At 47.0% G+C, this 13,942-nt stretch overlaps 1 pseudogene; it reads right to left on the bottom strand.

The window, feature by feature from the left end:
* Nucleotides 1-351: 351 nt before the first annotated feature.
* LOC115777000 (disks large homolog 4-like) overlaps nt 352-13,942 on the bottom strand; it is a 48,193-nt pseudogene continuing 34,602 nt past the window's right edge.

Here is a 13,942-nt window from a genome sequence, read left to right as displayed (position 1 = left end):
AAGTTGTAGTCCAAACAAAGGGAGGTTAAGGGTGTTGTAGTCCAGGCAGAGGAGGACAGTGGGAGATGAAGTCCAGCAGGGGAGTGTGTGGGGTGTCGTGGTGCAGGCGAGGAGGATTGTGGGTGTTGTAGTCCAGTGGTTGTTTGATACTTTAAGCCCTGAAATAGACTGTGTGTTTGAGCCCCATCGTTTATTTACAGTCACACAAGTCTGTATGTACAGTACACACCGACGCCACACACGCGCACGCACACACCATTTTCACATCACACCAATCAATAAATAAATGATCAATAAATAAATAGCATGATATAAATACTTCAATACCAACTCAAGTCTACAGGCCTCTGATTCATTATTTACTGATAATACAGGATCGATCAATCAATCAGCCAATCAGCTGTGTGTCTGTCCTCCCCTCAGATTAAAAACATCTCCATCCATTACTGAGCGCGCTCCTCAGCTCCCAAAGAAAGAAAACAAAAAGGATAAAAAGACAAACGTCTGCGCTCCCTCAGCTCGCCACTTAGAGGGGGAGGAGCCAGGAGGTGATGACAGCAGTTCCTGTGGAGACGGCAGCCAATCAGAGCCTGTCGCGGGCGGGGACCCAGATGTAGGGGCCGCTCTGCTCCTCGATGACCACTTTGACGTGGTGGTAGACCTCCTCGAAGCTGTCACCGTGCACGATGGCTGGAAAAGAGGCAGAGATGAGGTCAGAGGTCAGACTCGTTTGAAGCATTACGTTTGCAGCGTGTTTTTATTTTACCTGTGAAACACTCCAGGAAGTCCTGCTCCAGCTTGATGGCTCGATCCAGAGCTTTCCTCGCCTGCTCCTCCGACAGACGCTTGTTCAGATCCCTGCAGAGATTTCAGGTACGTTAGCTCTCACAGTGACATCAGAGCGCTCCAGGACTCCGCCCACAAAACCACACCTGCTTTAAACTCAGATCTCTCAGGTACATGGTCACCTCTGGACCTCCTCCAGCTGTGCTGCTGTCATTAGATCTCATTGACTGGTCTAATTTCAGTTTTGTGGGCGGAGTCAGAGAGCACATTTGTGTTCCTACCACAGCGTGAACGCTCAGTTCTTCAGGGTTAACTCACAGGATGTTCTCCAGGGACCGCGGGCGGATGAAGATGGCGACGGGGTGGAGCTGAGCCGCCTGCAGCCTCCTCACGCGTTGGCCGACACGTCCAGGATGCAGTGCTCCCCTGAACACACACACACACACCATCACCACACCGCCACGTGAGCGCCGTAGAAACGGTCACCGTGGAACAGCCCGGAGTCTCACCTGCTCGGCCAACCTGCCTCACGCTCTGCACCGACGTCCCGTACAGGTGGTTGTTGTACTGTCCCGCTCGATGAACCGATGCGACTGGATGTCCCGCTCCATCTGTTCCCGTGACGACACAAAGTGGTAGTCCCGCCCGTCCACCTCGTAGTCCCTGCGAGGGCGAGTCGTATCTGCAGGTGGAGAGAGAGAGAGACTTACATCAGTGACTTCCTGTCTGTTTACTTCCTGTTCTGACCACCTGTAGGCGGAGCCTTACGAGGGACGCAGGAGCCGAACTTGTCTGGGAACTCGGACAGCAGGTCGTCGTTGACTCGGTCTTTGGTGGGTCCCAGGATGATGATGGGGCGAGCGTAGTCCACTGAACACACACACACACACAGAGGAGGTCTTGACCTCAGTCAGGCGTGTAAACACAGTCAAAGGTCAAAGGTTAACGGTGACACTACCTTCAATCTGAGTGATGAGCTCATAGCTGTGAACAAAACCTTCTCTACCTGGAAGAAGAAGAAGAATAAAACACACCTGCAGTTAGAAGCACAGAGGACATGGACCTGAGCGAGAGGCTGAAACACCCTCTGAAGTTCCACAGAGATCTGATCCAGGATCAGGAGGGTCTGAAGCTACATGAAGCTGATCTGACATCTTTACAGTGTGAGCTGATGCTGAGTCAGTGGCTAGAAAGGAGATCGGAGGTGCTTTGGTCACTTCCTGCTGTCAGGGAGGAGGTTCCTGTGAGTCAGAGGTCAGAGCAGCTCTGATGGACCTGATGAGCTTCTGTGTGTTTCTGAGTCTCAGTCTGAAGCTGAATGATTGTGTTCCTCACAGAGGAGAACAGAGAGAACATGAAGAACATTCCCAGGTCCCAGAGCTTCACTCTGGAGCTCTGCTGACAAAGTTCAGCATCATCTGAAGTTCACAAAACCAAAAAACAAACTTCACTCATTGATCTTAATTTAATCTCCTGCCCAGCAGCTGTGAAGCAGCGACTGATTTTATGGAGCTTCACCTCCTGTTTCTGACCTTTGACCTCATAAACTACATCTGAGCTCTGACTGTGGAGGCAGTCTGAGTGCAGCATTTTCCTTCTTGTCCAGTGTTGGAGAATCTGTGTAAACTGTAGCTTCAGTTTCCTGTTCTTGGTAAACAGGAGTCAGTGTGGTCTCCTGCTGCTGTGGTCCATCTGCTTCAAGGTTCAGAGATGCTCTTCTGCATACCCTGATATACTGACTGGTTATTTCAGTTCTTGTTTACTATCAGCTTGTAGCAGTTTGGCCCTTCTCTGACCTCTGACCTCAGCAGGGCATTTTCTCCCACAGAGCTGCTGTTTCCATGGATATTTCCTGTGTTTCAGACCTGCTCTGTAAACTCCAGAGATGGTTGGTGGGAAAATGTCACCATATCAGCAGTTACTGAAGTCAATCTTAAAAATGATCAATCAGTCTTTATTAGTTGGCTATGTACCACAGACCTTCAAGGTGGCTGTAATTAAACCTCTGCTTAAAAAGCCTCACTGACCCAGCTGTCTTAGCTAATTATAGGCCAATCTCCAGCCTTCCTTTCTCTCAAAGATTCTTGAAAGAGTAGTTGTAAAACAGCTAACTGATCATCTGCAGAGGAACGGTTTATTTGAAGAGTTTCAGTCAGGTTTCAGAATTCATCACAGTACAGAAACAGCATTAGTGAAGGTTACAAATGATCTTCTTAGAGCCTCTGACAGTGGACTCATCTCTGTGCTTGTCCTGTTGGACCTCAGTGCAGCTTTTGGTACTGTTGACCATAACATTTTATTACAGAGATTAGAGCTTGCTATAGGTATTAAAGGTACTGCACTGCAGTGGTTTGAATCATATTTATCTAATAGACTCCAATTTGTTCATGTAAATGGGGAGTCTTCTTCACACACTAAGGTTAATTATGGAGTTCCACAGGGTTCTGTGCTAGGACCAATTTTATTTACATTATACATGCTTCCCTTAGGCAGTATTATTAGAAAGCATTGCATCAATTTCATTGTTATGCAGATGATACTCAGCTTTACCTATTAATGAAGCCAGATGACACACATCAATTAATTAACTGCAGGAATGTCTTAAAGATATTAAGGCCTGGATGACCTCTAATTTCCTGCTTCTAAATTCAGATAAAACTGAAATTCTTGTTCTCGGCCCCACAAATCTTAGAAACATGGTGTCTAACCAGATACTTACTCTGGATGGCATTACTTTGGCCTCCAGTAACACTGTGAGAAATCTTGGAGTCATTTTTGACCAGGATTTGTCCTTCAATGCACATATTAAACAAATATGTAGGACCGCTTTTTTGCATTTGTGCAATATTTCTAAAATTAGAAACATCCTTTCTCAGAGTGATGCTGAAAAGCTAATTCATGCATTTATTACTTCTAGGCTGGACTATTGTAATTCATTATTATCAGGCTGTCCTAAAAGCTCCCTGAAAAGCCTTCAGCTGATCCAAAATGCTGCAGCTAGAGTACTGACAGGGACTAGAAAGAGAGAGCAGATTTCTCCCATATTGGCTTCTCTTCATTGGCTCCCTGTTAAATCTAGAATAGAATTTAAAATCCTTCTCCTCACATACAAGGTCCTGAATAATCAGGCACCATCTTATCTCAAAGACCTCATAGTACCATATCACCCCAACAGAGCACTTCTCTCTCAGACTGCTGGCTTACTTGTGGTTCCTAGGATACTTAAGAGTAGAATGGGAGGCAGAGCCTTCAGCTTTCAGGCCCCTCTTCTGTGGAACCAGCTTCCAGCTTGGATTCAGGAGACAGACACCCTCTCTATTTTAAGATTAGGCTTAAAACTTTCCTTTATGATAAAGCTTATAGTTAGGGCTGGATCAGGTGACCCTGAACCCTCCCTTAGTTATGCTGCTATAGGCCTAGTCTGCTGGGGGGTTCACATAATGCACTGTTTCTTTTTATTCACCTTATTTACTTTATTTATACTCAACTCTGCATTTAATCATTAATTGATATTAATCTCTGGCTCTCTTCCACAGCATGTCTTTTCTCTCCCCTCAGCCCCCCCTCAGCAGATGACTGCCCCTCCCTGAGCCTGGTTCTGATGGAGGTTTCTTCCTGTTAAAAGGGAGTTTTTCCTTTCCACTGTCACCAAGTGCTGCTCATAGGGGGTCGTTTTGACTGTTGGGTTTTCTCTGTATTATTGTAGGGTCTTTACCCACAATACAAAGCGCCTTGAGGCGACTGTTGTGATTTGGCGCTATATAAATAAAATTGAATTGAATTGAATTTAAATTACCTTCAGTCTGACCTTCAGCAGGTCGTCTTCATCATGTCTAAATGCTCTGAGCTGCTGCCATGTGATTGGCTGCTCAGATACTTGCATTAGCAGGAGTTGAACTGGTGTTCCTAATGAAGTGGCCACTGAGTGTAAACATTAAAAATGGATCCAGGAATGAGCTCATTTTTATTTTATATGATCTTCTATTATTTGATCTTTTATATAATAAATGATTTCCTGTGTTTGTAACTGTCCTCTGATCAGTTTGGGAGGATTTACTGATTAATGAGCATGTCTGCCTTCATCCTCCTCCTCCTCCTCGGTGGTAAACGTTACCTTTGCTCTTCATCCGTGACCACTCCTTCCTCTCCACTCTGAAACACACAGACACACACTGTCTGTCTCCATGTAACACACACTGACACTGATTACAGGTGTGTATAAAGTATTCACTGACCTGTGCTTGGATGGGATGTAGCCCAGCTCCTCCAGCTCCCCCTGCTGGTTGACCCTCCGCGCCTGCCACCACTCGTCGTCGGCGCTGTCGATCACGTGGAAGACCTCCCCGAAGTTAAAGTCCAGAGCCTGAGACAGCACGCCGCAGTCCCACTGCTTATCGTAGTCGAAGAGCGCCCTGAAAGAGGACACCGTGAAGACCTGACCTCTGACCTCTACTCAGGAGGCCATGTGACCGCCTCAGTGTGTCAGCTGTTTGATCACTAATGGACCAGCTGTGGGGCTCCGCCCCCTGAGAAAGAGTCATGTTTCAGGAGTTTACTGAGGGACTGTTGATCACTGTGAGAGTGTGAGCATCAGAGCAGCTGAGACAGGAAACACTGACACACACCTGAGAGTCACACACACCTCACCTGATTCATCTGTACTCTGAGAGTCACACACACCTGAGAGTCACACACACCTCACCTGATTCATCTGTACTCTGAGAGCTCACACACACCTGAGAGTCACACACACCTCACCTGATTCATCTGTACTCTGAGAGTCACACACACCTGAGAGTCACACACACCTCACCTGATTCATCTGTACTCTGAGAGCTCACACACACCTGAGAGTCACACACACCTCACCTGATTCATCTGTACTCTGAGAGTCACACACACCTGAGAGTCACACACACCTCACCTGATTCATCTGTACTCTGAGAGTCACACACACCTGAGAGTCACACACACCTCACCTCATTCATCTGTACTCTGAGAGCTCACACACACCTGAGAGTCACACACACCTCACCTGATTCATCTGTACTCTGAGAGCTCACACACACCTGAGAGTCACACACACCTCACCTCATTCATCTGTACTCTGAGAGCTCACACACACCTGAGAGTCACACACACCTCACCTGATTCATCTGTACTCTGAGAGTCACACACACCTGAGAGTCACACACACCTCACCTGGATTCATCTGTACTCACACACCTCCATCAGACCATCATATGAACAAAAGATGGTGTGACTGTGTCAGAACACATCTTTAAACTCTATACTGCTACTAGTACTACTGATACTATTACTGCTAATTATTACTATTACTGATAATCTACTATTACTATGGTATAATTAGTTTTCCAAAACAACATAGGATTCAAATAAGTAACAGTACCACGTTAAACTACAAAAAGGTTAACAGTTATGGGGGGGCTGTAGCTCAGGGGTCATCTGCTAATGTGAAGGTTGGTGGTTTGATTCCTGTGACTGTTAGAAAGCACTGAGGCAGAGAGGAAAGTATGAATGTGTGAATGAAACGTGCTGCATAAAGCCCTCCATTAGAACCAGTCATTGACTGTAACCCTGTCACTGACACAGACACACAAACCCTCTGACACACACGCTGATCACAGATCAGTTTTTAAAATGAAACTCTCATTCTTGAACCCTGCAGTGAGGCTGTCACCTCTTCCTGCTTCTCTGAGTCCAGATGTTTTCCTTCTCTGCACATCAGTCATTTCTCTCTGTGACATCACTGTGAAATACTTTTTAATCCATCATCAGGAAGGTTGAAAGATTTCAGTTTGTACTTCAGTGATGCTTCAGAGCATCTCTGTGTTTCTGTGATCCACCTCGAGCTGAACGTCTTCCTGAGATTGTTTCCTTAGAGAGGAGCTGTGGTGTATGGAGACTGTTTGAGTTCACTGATTTATAATGAATCTGATTTAGTACCATAGGAGAGAGAAGAAAGCTGCTGGTTCACATGAATCTGATGGTTGATGCACTGTTTCTTTCATTCACCTTATTTACTCTGCATTTAATCATTAATTATTATTAATCTCTGTCTCTCTCCCCCCTCAGCAGATGACCCCCCCCTCCCTGAGCCTGGTTCTGCTGGAGGTTTCTTCCTGTTAAAGGGAGTTTTTCCTCCTCACTGTCACCAAGTGCTGCTCATAGGGGGTCGTTTTTGACAGCAAATTTTGATTTAGTTTTAGTCATAATTTAGTATCTGAATAGTTTTAGTTTAGTTAGTTTTAGTCGACTAAAATATAAAGGGTGTAAAATGTAAATGCTTTTCTTCAGTTCCCTTGAATTAGTCATTATACACACTTACACAAAATTAAACATTTATTAAAGTTATGGAATATTATTAATAATATTAACATTAGCGTTTCACCTGCTTCCCACACACCTGATCATTAACACCACCTCACTGAGATAATCCAGCGTTTTACAGCAGGACGCTCTGAAAGGTACAGGGCAGTGTTCAGGACTAAGATTATAAAGGCTAATCCACCGCGGGGTGGAGATTTTCTCTAAACACAAACTGGGAAAAACACTTTACCCTGCATGACATTAAAATGCTGACCTTTGCATGGAGATCTGGGTGACTGGTTTGCAGATGTTTAAGATTTGTGGTGTTTTTACCCGAGATAGTCGCCCCACATGGTTTACACATCGTTTTGTTTGTCACAGCATCAAAGGACAAATGTGTCCATACATCGGCTCTTCTCTTTCTCCCTGCTGACATTGTTTACATAACTTAGTTCTATCGGAAGGATCGACCAATCACAGGCTAGTTTGTCCTTCCCGGGTTTAGAGCAAATTTGTGCAACTGTGCGTTTGATTGGATGTTTTAAATTGTCCCACCCTGTCACAAATTAAATCAGTTCTGATTGGATTTCGTCCCTGACAAACATTTTCGTCTCGTTTTCATTCGTTGAGAAAGTGTCAGTTAACTTCGTTATCGTTTTTATCCTTTTAGGTAGTTTTTATTTAGTTATCATCTCGTTATCATCATAAAAAAAAGGTTCATCAATGAAAACTATGACGAAAATATTTTGTCAAATTAACACTGCTCATAGGGGGTCGTTTTGACTGTTGGGTTCTCTCTGTATTATTGTAGGGTCTTTACCCACAATAAAAATCACCGTGAGGTGACTGTTGTGATTTGGTGCTATATAAATAAAACTGAACTGAACTGAAATTATTAGTGTGTTATTTATGTAAGGACACTCATAGATGAATGAGGCCCAGCATGCAGTTCTGATGGCTGCCCCTCCCTCCATCCCAATCTAACCTGGGACCAGGTGTGTTTGCTCATGCTCAGTGTGCAGGCAGGTGTCAGGTTGCTCTCTGAGCTCAGGTTGGCTCAGGTTACCTGATGTAGAAGGTGCGGTTGGCTCTCAGACTCCCAGACAAGCTGTTCATCATCTGCTCCCTCAGGTCGTGGATCTTTGCTTCAAAGCAGCTGTACTCTGAACACACACACATGAGCAGAGGTCACACAGTCAGAGGTCGTTACACACACACACACACACAGCCATCAGGACCCACTATCAGCATCACTACAACAATCAGAGCTTACTGCTTCATAACCAGGCTCTGGTCCTGGATCAGCCTATCAGGAGAGTCTTTACACACTCTGTGTGTGTGTGAGTGTGTGTGTGTGTGTGTGTGTGTGTGTGTGTGTGTGTGTGTGTTCTTACCTTCAGGTCTGTACTGTGCAACTATGGTAACAGTCTGTCCAGCGTTCTTCAGAGCTGCTGCTGCCTGCTCATGTGTGGCGTACCTGAGGTCCACCCCGTTCACCTGCGCGTGCACACACACACACACACACACACACAAAATCAGATGTTAGATGAATGAAACTGCAGTCATTACCTCAGCCTGACCAGCAGGGGGCAGCCTTACACTTTAAACTGAAAAGGTGTGTCTCCTTTGCCACCTGCTGGTTACAGACTGATCTGCTCTGTGACTGAGGACCAGCGTTATGGTAAAACCAAAGTTACTCATTACAGTACTCTGATTATTTCATTACTGTAAAGACAAACACAGCTGAACACAAACCTCCAAACAGCCTGTTTGTGTCTGTAGCATGAGCACATTCATACTGTGGAGGTATTCCTGTTATTGTGGGTAGAAGAGAACATCATCAGACTGTGAGCTGCTGAGGAGCTCTGCTTAGGAAGAAGCTCCTGTTGAGCTAATCTGAGCTCCACACCTCAGTACAGACAGATGGTGCTGCAGCTCTTATTCAGCTAAAGCTACAGTCAGTGAGGGAGCTGGTTCCTGAAGGAGGAGCTGCCAAGATCAGCTCACTACAGAAATTCACCTCACTCAGATAATACAGATCATGTAGAACAGGATACCCAGCTGTCTGAAGATACAGACCCCACACTGAGTGTGCTTTGGCTGTTGTTCTGGTCTTTATACTCAGGTCTGTGTACTCACACTGAGGATCTGGTCTGTGTTCTCAGGTCTGGTACTCACACTGAGGATCTGGTCTTTATACTCAGGTCTGTGTACTCACACTGAGGATCTGGTCTTTATACTCAGGTCTGTGTACTCACACTGAGGATCTGGTCTTTATACTCAGGTCTGTGTACTCACACTGAGGATCTGGTCTTTGTACTCAGGTCTGGTACTCACACTGAGGATCTGGTCCCCCTTGCGGAGCTCTCCGCTCAGGTCTGCTGGCCCTCCTGCGAGGATGAAGGAGATGAAGATGCCCTCTCCGTCCTCCCCGCCCACGATGTTGAAGCCCAGGCCGGTGGAGCCGCGTTGCACACACACCCGGCGAGGCTCCCTCGAGTAGTCGTCCTCTCCCATCATGCCGCGGGGTATGGGGGAGTATCGTCGTGGCGATGGAGGAGGGAGGGCTTGTGGGTAATCACACATGTAGTCTGGCTCCATGTAGGCTGCAGAGAGGACAGAGGAGTCAGCAGCTGCTTTGCAGAGGCTCCTGGATCAGGAACAGTGCTGACCCTGAACTGTGGATCAGGGACGGGTTAAACCTCTGCTTACAGACTGGGTTTGATACATTATTAGGATCTAGTCTGAAAAAAGAGATCAGGAACTTGGATCAGCTGTGTGGGCAGCTCTGAGGAAACAGAAACATCTGATTTGATCACGCTGCTGCTTCTGTTTCAGCCCCGACTGAAGCTGCTGTGATGACCTCATCTCTGCTTCTGCAGGACTTTGATGGATATTTGGCTCCGCCTGCTGTCTCTCTGACTGACCAATGAAATGAAGCGTAATGAAAATCACACAGGTGGACCACCTCATAATCAATCATAATCAGTGAAAGCAGTGATGTGGAAAATGATGGAGTCAGATGTTTGGTTAGTCGTGCTGAAACAGACGCACTGATGTGTGTGTTGGTGTTCAGAGCAGAGCAGGTGTGTGCAGCATTGTTACTGTTATTAATGCATCAGCAGTTCATTCATGATGAGTGGTACCTACAGCTGGTCAGGTCGGGGGGGCTGTATCGATCGATCGGGTGGATGTACTGTGAGGTGGGCGTGGCCACCTTCAGGTAGACCACCTCCCCCGTGTTCTTCAGGGCCGACACGGCGTCTTCATGCAGGACGTCCTCCAGAGACATATGGTTGACCTATCAGGGGGTCAGAGCCTCAGGTTAGACCACGATCTGCTCAGTTTAGCCTGTCAGAGAGCACAAACAGTGTGAGGTCACCTACCGCCAGGATTTTGTCTCCAATCTGTAGCCGTCCGTCACGGTGTGCCGCCCCGCCCTCGATGATCTTGGTGACGTAGATGCTGTTGTCTCCAGGAACGTGCTGGTTCCCCACACCCCCAGCTATGCTGAAGCCCAGACCTGCACCAGAGGGGGGACAGGTTAGATTAACAACCCCAGAACCCAGAGGGAACCAGGACCCAGAAACCCAGTTACGACTTTTCCACCGCCGAGGTGCCGGTGCTGGTGCTGGTTTCAATGAACCGGCGAAACGCTTAAGAACGGGCCCGCGTTCCCACCGCGTTTCTATGAACTGCTCCTTTACGTATGAGTGTGGGCGGGTCCTCGTCTGGACACGAAGCCGAAGCGCACAAACGTGGGAGAACATGCTCCCCTTTCTGTGCTGCAAACACCTTTTAGGGTCCAAACCAAACTACTGCAGCATCTGTGTGCAGCACAGAGGGAAACACAGACAGAGATTAGAGCAAGACGACAAGTACGCACTTTGTGTCCTTTTATCTGTGATATGAACTGATACAAAGCAGCAAGTTCAGCCTTAGAGCCCAACCTAATTCACAGCCGTGAAAATCGCTTCGCTTTTCTCATGTAATACACGTGTAATATGGTAGAAAACTTGATGTTGAGACGGCAGAGTCACGCCTTTTTGCCGCTTTCGGCACGTGTTCTTGGTTCGAGACCAGCTAGTTTGCGGGGCCGGAGTTGAACCCGTTTTTGGCCGAGCACCGAGTGCTTCCACGGTGGAAAACCCGCTGAATGGGATTAATCAAAGTCTCTTAGGTTCTTCACGCAGCATTAATTATTAGAAACACACAGAACAATTAGAACCTTTAAAATGAAGTTCCTGTGACTCTGGTTCTTGAGCGAGTCTACTATCATCACTGAGGTCCATACCTGGAAGATCACTGATTTACTGTCTCTGATGGGTAAATCAAGGATATCACCTATATATTTGTTTAATATGATGATTAATATTATATTATAACGGGCAGCACAGTGGCGCGGTGGTTAGCACTGCTGCCTCACAGCTACAATGATATCTAGAAGGTCTGGGTTTGATTCCACCTTGACCCGGGCCTCTCTGTGTGGAGTTTGCATGTTCTCCTGTGTCTGCGTGGGTTTCCTCCCTCAGTCCAAACACATGCAGTTACAGGTGTTAGGTTACTTGGTCACTCTAAACTGCACACAGGTGTGAATGGTTGTCTGTGTCTCTGTTGAGAGACAGGCTTCTACCCTGCCTCTCGCCCTATGACAGCTGGCATAGGCTCCAGCCCTCCCACGACCCTGAACAGGATAAGTGGAAGAGAATGGATGGATATTAATTATAATCATACTTTCTAGTGTTACTTTCTAAGGCCTGCAGAGTTTTCGCTCATTTTAAAGCATAAAGTAAAAAGCAAAGATGATGTTTATGTAAAATAAGCAGCGATCAAACAGGATTATTGGTGATGAGTGATGAGTGAAACTCTAGATTTCCATGATTCCTGATCTGGATTAGACACTGCCCCCACAGGCTGAGCCCCCACACTAACTGATTACAGGTGAGCTCCAGGTGTATCAGAGCTCCTCAAAGCAGCAGTGTGTCTGATATAACAGGACATGTTCAGGTAGAATCAGGTCTGTCTGATGCACCACAGAGACTCTCCATCCTGGATGATCACCAGCTGTTATTGCTAACAGGTTTATAAAGCATCGTTACAGTATGTGGACCTGCTGGAGAGTTACAGGTTAAAGTCCTGGTGAACATTGATCATCTCCTGCATGGAGCCTCTGTGATGGCTTTAATTCTTCTTCAGCTGAGATCAAACATGAAACAATGACAGGAAGTGTCCAGCAGAGGGCGGCAGAGCAGCAGAGATCCACAGTTACATAACACCTGAGCACCTCCTCTCCTCCCGCCTCACCTTTGGGTCCTTTCATGAGTTTGATCTGTGTGATGCGTTCGCTCGGTGGGCGTCTCCGCAGCACGTACAGCCTGACCACAGGCCCCGCCTCCTTCAGCGCCTCCACGGCGGTGGAGTGAGTGACCTCTCTGACGTCCACGTCATTGACGAATACGATGCTGTCGTTCACCCTGGAGAGGAAGAGAGAGAGTCATCCTCAGTACCTCCGACAGCTGTTTGAAGGCTCAGGTGTGACCAGGCTCAGGCTGGACTGCTGCTTTAAAGGTGAGTGATGCTTCATGTCCTCACAAACACACAAACACAAGCGTGTGTGTGTGTACCTGAGGCGTCCGTCCTGGGCGGCGGCTCCTCCAGGGATGATCTTAGTGATGAAGATGGAGGGGTCGTCTCCGATGTGAGGATTATCCGTTCCTCCTGCGATGCTGAAGCCCAGACCAGAGTTACCCTGAACACACACACAGTAACACAGGTTAACACATGTTAACAAACAGTAACACACATTAACACAACAGTACTTGATGCAGACATGTTGTCCAGACCCCAGTTCCCCTGTCTGAGAGAAGACCTGGATGCATCATTCTCAGAGTGTGAGAGCTCCTGTATTTGGATGTTTTTATCTGTCAGTTCACTTTCCTGCACTGTTGGACGACCCTGCAGGTCTGCACATGCTCAGTGCAGGTTCAGTATTTTTATCAACTCTAAATGATGTCAGTAACCAGCTGTCTGATGGAGGTCAGAAGGTGACTTCATGTGACCTGCCTTAAGTGGATTTCTTTGGACTCTACAGAAGCTTCCAAAATGCATAAAACTGACTGAGTCCCTCTAAAACAACCACCTTCACACCTGAGGAGTCGATCAAAGAGGAGCATCTTCAGCTCACAGAGGAGACCTTTAAAGGCCTTAAACAGCCTGAGGAGGAGCAGTCACATCTCAACACCACTTCACTGCATTTAAGGAGTCACACAGGTACATGATCTCACCTGTTCACCTGAAGCACTAACACCAGCCTTCACTGGAACTAAGAGCCAATTAAAGATTAAAGCTCTGGCAGTAAAATGTGAAATGTGTGTGTGTGTGTGTGTGTGTGTGTGTGTGTGTGTGTGTGTGTGTGTGTGTGTGTGTGTGGTGTGTGTGTGTGTGTGTGTGTGTGTGTGTGTTATGATAAGTTTAAGTATGAGTGGACCCGGAGCTGAGAGGCTCTGCGGGGTGGTGATGGAATCCTTTAGAGGCAGGCTGAGGAGCTCAGACATCCACAGGGAGCTCAGGGTAGAGCTGCTGGTCCTTTACTTTGAAAGGAGCCTGAGGTGGCTCCAGCTTCCTCCTCCCTTCTGATAACAGTACCTTCAGGCTCCTCCACCCAGTGCCTGACTGTTCTTCGTAACCTCTGCAGTTCTCTGAGGCGTGCTGGAGATCAAATGCTGACTGATGGAGGTCCAGTGCTGCCTAATCTGAGCGGTGAATCCACAGCAGAATGAACCCATCGAACCTCCTCTCACAGGAAGGTCAGAGTTCCCTCCTGGTC

The sequence above is a fragment of the Archocentrus centrarchus genome, unplaced genomic scaffold, assembly GCF_007364275.1.
Source record: "Archocentrus centrarchus isolate MPI-CPG fArcCen1 unplaced genomic scaffold, fArcCen1 scaffold_41_ctg1, whole genome shotgun sequence".
Lineage (NCBI taxonomy): Eukaryota > Metazoa > Chordata > Actinopteri > Cichliformes > Cichlidae > Archocentrus > Archocentrus centrarchus.
The sequence above is the reverse complement of the archived record's forward strand: the minus strand, read 5'-3'. Positions and strand labels throughout refer to the sequence as shown.